An 8,125-nucleotide genomic window follows, 5' to 3' on the forward strand; every position below is an offset into this window, starting at 1 on the left:
CAGTGATGGATGGCGAGCTGCGAGATGTTAGCTATGACACTTGCTGCAGACTGGAAGGATCTGCTGGCGAAGAAATTGATGACCTTGACCTGGGAGAGCTGTGTCTGCCCTTCTCTGAGGCTCCAGGTCTGGTTGCAGGAGGCAACAGAGTTCTGTGACCACCTTCTTGGTGAAGCAGAGCCTCCTAATACATATGATTAAATAGGATTACATAGGAAATATGACACAGAAACAGACCATTCGGCCCAACCAATACACTGCTCCTCACTTAAATGGCAATAAGAAAAGTATGCTCTGAAGACCCTAGGTAGGTAAGGCCTCCTGTTGAGAGCCCTCCTGGCTCTCCTCCTCCTCCCTTTGTATGTATCTTCTCATCTTCTTCGCTGCCTCCGCTCCCTCTCCAGAAGGTACTCGAGCATGAAGGGGTCTGCCAATAGAACCCCCATAACTGTGAGCAAGTGTTGTGAACAGAAGCCTTTTAAGCAAGAATGAAGGAATTCTCCACTTGCACAAAACACTCTCTGTCACCTTAGGACCTTGAAAGAAGGTTAGAAAGCTGCTAGAGTTGCAAAACGTTCCATAGAGCCAGTCAAACTGAATAAACATGCCAACTGCAAGTTGTTGCTGGTGATCGCTATAAATAACGCTGCTGGAGGTTCATTCCTGCTTGTGACCACTTGGCCAGCTGGTCGCCATTAACACATGCTGGTAAATGGAGCGGTGCAATCCAAAATGGCAGATCGGGCATCAGGTGAGCATTGCGCATTCACTGACGTCACGATCTGCATAATGGAAAGTAAGCGCAGACATCGGCAGAGCTGCTGCCCAGTTAAAAATGCCAGCCACTGTGGGACCCATCAGCAGCAGGCGGAAGTGAGGTGGCCTAAATCGGGCCTTAACAGTCAGCACAACCATTACGAATTTCTAGCCCCTTGTTTTTCTGTTCTGTGAACTACCACTGGCATTAACTGGATAAGAATTGTGTCCACATTTCAGTTTCACTTTGTTATTTTACTCCTACTAAAGTGAATAACAACCTCCAAAGCATGCATGCAATTTTAATATGCATGAAATTGTAATAACGCAGTATGAGCATTTAAAGGCATTCCTTTACTTTATTAAGTATCAGTGTTCCTGCGTGTAGTTTAAAGAAACTTCCTTAATATTTGTATCTGCTGGTTTAATCTGAACTACTCTAACTGAAGATGGGGGAGGGGGGCAGAAATTCAGCCTTCTGTTAAGGCCTGTTACCGCCGGAAAGCGGTGGCCACACGGCGGTATCGAATGGCCGCCGATTTTCTGTCAAATGACCGTCGCTCGCGAAATTCACCTCGATGCTTTTTCCGGCGGTCCTCACTCCCGCCCCACTGCTGCTGAACCCTCCTAAGTGCGTCATCAAAGTGTGCACCGCCGATCACCCACACCGAAGCAAAATTTACCTGTAAAATCTTTGGCCCACCGCTCGGTGCCCCCGACAGCTTTCTCTGTTGGTGCATTGTGTTTCCTGTGTCTGCAAAATGGCGGTGTGGCCACCATTAAAGGAGGGCGCACTGCTACAGCTGCCAGCTTATTTTTTTTTGTCGGCTGATTGCGAGGTCGGCCCGATAATTATGCCCCCAGGTTCAACCGGGCCACGATCAGGCAGCCTAGCACCCCCTCTTTGGTGCCAGGCCGCTGGCCCAGCCGAAACCCTCCCTGGTGGCCCGGTGGACTTAACTAAACTAATCACAGAGCTCACAGCGGCTCTGCCCTTTAAGTGAGGTGGCGACGCGCCAGCATGATGCCATCATCGCGTTACGCTGATGATTGTCAGCAGCGGACACTCCGCCCGCCCCCCCCCCCACATCCGCTCCCAGTTTGACTGACACTCTGCCCACCCCCACTTCTGCCCTCATGATGACCGACTACCGCCCCGATCGAAAAAAAAGAAAAGAGCTGAATTTCACGCAAGAGGCCACCGCATCTATCGTGGCGGTAAAAACAGTTGAAACATGGTAAGGTGCACCCCATTTCCAGCGGGGGTGAATTTCGGCCCGGAGTTTTTTATGTCGAAGGTGAACATAATAATGTTTTAAGTCTTACTAAAGTAATTTATTTTTCCATTTGTTCCCGGATTACAAAAAATCTTAAAATAAGAACATTGGTGAACTAGGACAGATTGCCACTAACAATACATATTATCGTTGGTTCAGTGGTGTAATGGTGAGCACTCTGGACTCTAAATCCAGCGCATCCGAGTCCAGATCTTGGTAAAAGCTGAATTTTTGCGAGTCAGAGTAGGAATCGCAGGATAGCGCAGATGGATACGTGGCTTGAGCAGTGGTGCAGCAGGGAGGGATTCAAATTCCTGGGGAATTGGAACCGGTTCTGGGGGAGGTGGGACCAGTACAAACCGGATGGTCTGCACCTAGGCAGAACCGGAACTAATGTCCTCGGGGGAGTGTTTGCTAGTGCTGTTGGGGAGGAGTTAAACTAATATGGCAGGGGAATGGGAATCAATGCAGGGAGACAGAGGGAAACAAAATGGAGAGAGAAACAAAAGACAGAAAGGAAATGAGTAAAAGTGGAGGGCAGAGAAACCCAAGGCAAAAAACAAAAAGGGCCACTTTGCAGCAAAATTCTAAAGGGTCAAAGTGTGTTAAAAAGGCAAGCCTGAAGGCTTTGTGCCTCAATGCGAGGAGTATTCGGAATAAGTTGGACGAATTAACTGTGCAGATAGCAGTTAACGGATACAATGTGGTTGGCATCACGGAGACATGGCTCCAGGGTGACCAAGGCTGGGAACTCAACATCCAAGGGTATTCAACATTTAGGAAGGATAGACAGAAAGGAAAAGGAGGCGGGGTGGCGTTGCTGGTTAAAGAGGAAATTAATGTAATTGTAAGGAAAGATATTAGCTTGGATGATGTGGAATCGGTATGGGTGGAGCTACGGAATACCAAAGGGCAGAAAAAGCTAGTGGGAGTTGTGTACAGACCTCCAAACAGCAGAAGTGATGTTGGGGAGGGCATCAAACAGGAAATTAGGGGTGCATGCAATAAAGGTGCAGCAGTTATCATGGGTGACTTTAATATGCATATAGATTGGGCTAATCAAATTGGAAACAATACAGTGGAGGAGGATTTCCTGGAGTGCATAAGGAATGGTTTTCTCGACCAATATGTCGAGGAACCAACTAGGGAGGAGGCCATCTTAGACTGGGTGCTGTGTAATGAGAGAGGATTAATTAGCAATCTCGTTGTGTGAGGCCCCTTGGGGAAGAGTGACCATAATATGGTGGAATTCTACATTAGGATGGAGAAAGAAACAGTTAATTCAGAGGCCATGGTCCAGAATTTAAAGAAGGGTAACTTTGAAGGTATGAAGCGTGAATTGGCTAGGATAGATTGTCAAATGATACTTAAGGGGTTGACAATGGATGGGCAATGGCAGACATTTAGAGACCGCATGGATGAACTACAACAATTATACATCCCTGTCTGGCGTAAAAATAAAAAAGGGAAGATGGCTCAACCGTGGCTATCAAGGGAAATCAGGGATAGTATTAAAGCCAAGGAAGTGGCATCCAAATTGGCCAGAAATAACAGCGAACCCGGGAACTGGGAGAAATTTAGAACTCAGCAGAGGAGGACAAAGGGTTTGATTAGGGCAAGGAAAATAAAGTATGAGAGGAAGCTTGCAGGGAACATTAAAATGGACTGCAAAAGCTTCTACAGATATGAAAAGAGAAAAAGGTAAGTAAAGACAAACGTGGGTCCCCTGCAGTCAGAATCAGGGGAAGTCATAAGTAGGAACAAAGAATCGGCAGACCAATTGAACAAGTACTTTGGTTCGGTATTCACTAAGGAGGACACAAACAACCTTCCGGATATAAAAGGGGTCAGAGGGTCTAGTAAAAAGGAGGAACTGAGGGAAATCCTTATTAGTCGGGAAATTGTGTTGGGGAAATTGATGGGATTGAAGGCCGATAAATCCCCAGCGCCTGATGGTCTGCATCCCAGAGTATTTAAGGAGGTGGCCTTGGAAATAGCGGATTTTTTTTTTAAATCCAATTTCGTTCCAGATCAACTCTAACGCCAAAGATCACTTTGCGCCAATGTGTTTGATCTTAGGCCAAAAGGCCGAGAGGCGAAGTTGCACCGTTCCTGGAAATATTGCAATACCAGGTCGGTGCATGGAGTGGACGGAGCATGCCCCTGATCCAGCTCCCTGTCCAAAAATCAATTCAATATCATGTCCCCAGAAGGGATATTAAACTGATAAGAACAGATACTACACTTGATCTTAGCCAAAAGGCGAAATAGCGGATGCATTGACAGTCATTTTCCAACATTCCATAGACTCTGGATCAGTTCCTATGGAGTGGAGGGTAGCCAATGTAACCCCACTTTTTAAAAAAGGAGGGAGAGAGAAAACAGAAATATAGACCAGTCAGCCTGACATCGGTAGTGGGTAAAATGATGGAATCAATTATTAAGTGTGTCATAGCAGCGCATTTGGAAAGAGGTGACATGATAGGTCCAAGTCAGCATGGATTTGTGAAAGGGAAATCATGCTTGACAAATCTTCAGGAATTTTTTGAGGATGTTTCCAGTAAAGTGGACAAAGGAGAACCAGTTGATGTGGTATATTTGGACTTTCAGAAGGCTTTCGACAAGGACCCACACAAGAGATTAATGTGCAAAGTTAAAGCACATGGGATTGGGGGTAGTGTGCTGACGTGGATTGAGAACTGGTTGTCAGACAGGAAGCAAAGAGTAGGAGTAAATGGGTACTTTTTAGAATGGCAGGCAGTGACTAGTGGGGTACCGCAAGGTTCTGTGCTGGGACCCCAGCTGTTTACATTGTACATTAATGATTTAGACGAGGGAATTAAATGTAGTATCTCTAAGTTTGCGGATGGCACAAAGTTGGGTGGCAGTGTGAGCTGCGAGGGGGATGCTATGAGGCTGCAGAGTGATTTGGATAGGTTAGGTGAATGGGTAAATGCATGGCAGATGAAGTATAATGTGGATAAATGTGAGGTTATCCACTTTGGTGGTAAAAACAGAGAGACAGACTATTATCTGAATGGTGACAGATTAGGAAAAGGGGAGGTGCAACGAGACCTGGGTGTCATGGTACATCAGTCACTGAAGGTTGGCATGCAGATACAGCAGGCGGTTAAGAAAGCAAATGGCATGTTGGCATTCTTAACAAGTGGATTTGAGTACAGGGGCAGGGAGGTGTTACAACAGTTGTACAAGGCCTTGGTGAGGCCACACCTGGAGTATTGTGTACAGTTTTGGTCTCCTAACTTGAGGAAGGACATTCTTGCTATTGAGGGAGTGCAGCGAAGGTTCACCAGACTGATTTCCGGGATGGCAGGACTGACATATCAAGAAAGACTGGATCAACTGGGCTTGTATTCACTGGAGTTGAGAAGAATGAGAGGGGATCTTATAGAAACGTTTAAAATTCTGACGGATTTAGACAGGTTAGATGCAGGAAGAATGTTCCCAATGTTGGGGAAGTCCAGAACCAGGGGTCACAGTCTAAAGATAAGGGGTAAGCCATTTAGGACCGAGATGAGGAGAAACTTCTTCACCCAGAGAGTGGTGAACCTGTGGAATTCTCTACCACAGAAAGTTATTGAGGCCAATTCACTAAATATATTCAAAAAGGAGTTAGATGTAGTCCTTACTACTAGGGGGATCAAGGGGTATGGCGCGAAAGCAAGAATGGGGTACTGAAGTTGCATGTTCAGCCATGAACTCATTGAATGGCGGTGCAGACTCGAAGGGCTGAATGGCCTACTCCTGCACCTATTCTCTATGTTTCTATGTTTAGAATATCGCACTTTGTATTTTAGAATTGATGAACTCATGAAAAACATTGTTCACTGTTTGCTATTTGGATTCATGTCTTCCTTTGTAGGATACCCATCCGAAAAAAAGTCTAGTAACTATGCCAACTAAAATCCAAAATTTTGCTGTCTTAGACAATAGTTTACAGTTAAAGAAATATAAAATAATAATCTAACGCACTGGTATCTTTGCCCTCTTCCCAGCCCGCTAACCTCCACACAAAAAGCTGTTGCAATAACCACAAGCATGTGATGTGCATGTGACTGCTAAATTGGTTTTTAATGTTAAATTTTGTTCTGTTTGTAATGGTGGTAAGAGGTTTTAAGAAATCAAATTCTGCTTTGGACTTCAACCGATCGCGATTCAGGATTTCTGCTTTGCACAGCAGTGGAAGGAATGGAATAGGAGAGTGCATATCAATTTGTGCCGAGTTTCACTGCAACCATACAAACTATTTTGACTCTGTAATTATGCAGGATTTGCCACACTGGCACTGTGATAATTCCCTTTTTCTAGTTCTCTAAGCACAGCTCCAAACTTTGCACTGCACATTGTAAGGACTCTTCTCCCTGTATAGAGTGGAATTTGAGCAGATCCCCTGCTGTTTGAAGTATTTTTAGGTTTGTTTTTATTAAGAGAGGTGTTCTGATTTAGGTGAGGGGAGAATCTTAAGCCACTTTTGTGAGCGTGACCGTTCCTCTCCAGTGTTTCTGCACTGGAATTGCAGTAGCAGCAGGATATGGAAATAATGATTTACATGTACACTTATTAGGGCATACATCATGTCATTAACCACCATTTGTCTGAAAGAGAATTCTATTTGATGATGTAATGTGATATAAAGCACTGCTGAATGAACATTTAAATTGTTGTACTGCAGTTCACCCAATCATATTAGTGGTGGAACTAACACTGATGATAATAGAATTTTGCCCATTAAGTACTACCTTAATTTGCAATGGAGATTAACTTCAATTTAATTCACATTCTATGTCTTGAATGCAGAGTAGGCGAGTTGCAAAAATATTTAATCAGGTCAGGAGATAGTGAGAGCACATGGGAGAGAAAATATAAAGAATAATAAAGAGAACATATGTGAGAGAACAAAATAAAAATGAAGATATTCTAACATTAAAGAAAAATATTATTTTATTACAGAGATGGAACTGATTTCCTGCATGCTGAAAGAAACAGTAACTTTGTGATTGGGAGATGCAGAGAGAGGGGTCAACACCTCAGAAGACAGAGTAAACTGGCCTTGCAAATATTACCTATTAGTATTGGCTGGCACGAGCCCAATTTCTCATTTTCTTACCTACATGCTACTTTCTGGTTTGAAATTCCATTCATCTTGAAGTACATTATTTAAAGTGAATTTATTTTTGAGCTATAGACTGAAGTATAAAACATTGAAGTGCTTTGAATGTGTTAGGTTTTAGAATATCATTGCATGCTGTATTTTTATTCATTTGATCAAACACATTTGTTTTATTTGATATTACTTTTGCTTTGTGTGAGCTGCCACAACTATCTGGAGCCTGGAGGCAATATTCTAATTAATTTGTCAAGGTCTAGTGAGAGCAAAATGAAACACTAGAACCACAAAGCCAGGGTCCTTGAGCAGAAAATTCAGTGTGTGTCATTTTTTAAATTTGGAAATACACCTCCGTCCTAACAGCTGCCCCTAGCTGGTAATTGGTCAAGCAAGGTAATTAAATTAGTTTCTTTGGTTGACGTTGGTCCTTTTTAATATATTATACATTTTGTGGCCAGGGGTGCGATCAGCAGTATAGAGAATTGTAAGACACCACTATAATAATTAATTACACTGATGCAGTTTGCATAAGTAAATGATTCACTGGCCTTTCCAATGAAAGAAACGTAGACCTGAAAAACTATTTTTCATGTGTGGCACAAAGACCAGATTGCAGGGCTTTAATTCCAGGTAAAATATAGAATGTCAGCAAGTAGCTAATGCTGAATAATAATATTGTGTGTCCACTAGTAGATTTCTTGTGTGCCCATGGGGATTGAGAATCTGAATTGTAGTTAGTGATGTGAAACATCAGTCCCCTCAGTGACAACAATAATGTGCATTTATGTAGTGCCTTTAACATGGTAAAATGTCCAAAAGCGCTTCACTTAAGCATAATGAGACTAAAATTGACAACGAGCCAAAGAAGGAGATAGTCAACGGGTGATTAAAACCTTGATCAAAAAGGTAGGTTTTAAGGAGCGTCTTAAAGGAGGAGAGAGAGGTGGAGAGCAATGTTCCCTGT

At 43.5% G+C, this 8,125-nt stretch overlaps 1 pseudogene; it reads right to left on the bottom strand.

Moving 5' to 3' along the window:
* Positions 1-4,129: 4,129 nt before the first annotated feature.
* LOC139277887 (U2 spliceosomal RNA) lies at positions 4,130-4,308 on the bottom strand (annotated as a pseudogene).
* Positions 4,309-8,125: the final 3,817 nt, after the last annotated feature.

Source organism: Pristiophorus japonicus, chromosome 12, assembly GCF_044704955.1.
Source record: "Pristiophorus japonicus isolate sPriJap1 chromosome 12, sPriJap1.hap1, whole genome shotgun sequence".
Classification (NCBI taxonomy): domain Eukaryota; kingdom Metazoa; phylum Chordata; class Chondrichthyes; family Pristiophoridae; genus Pristiophorus; species Pristiophorus japonicus.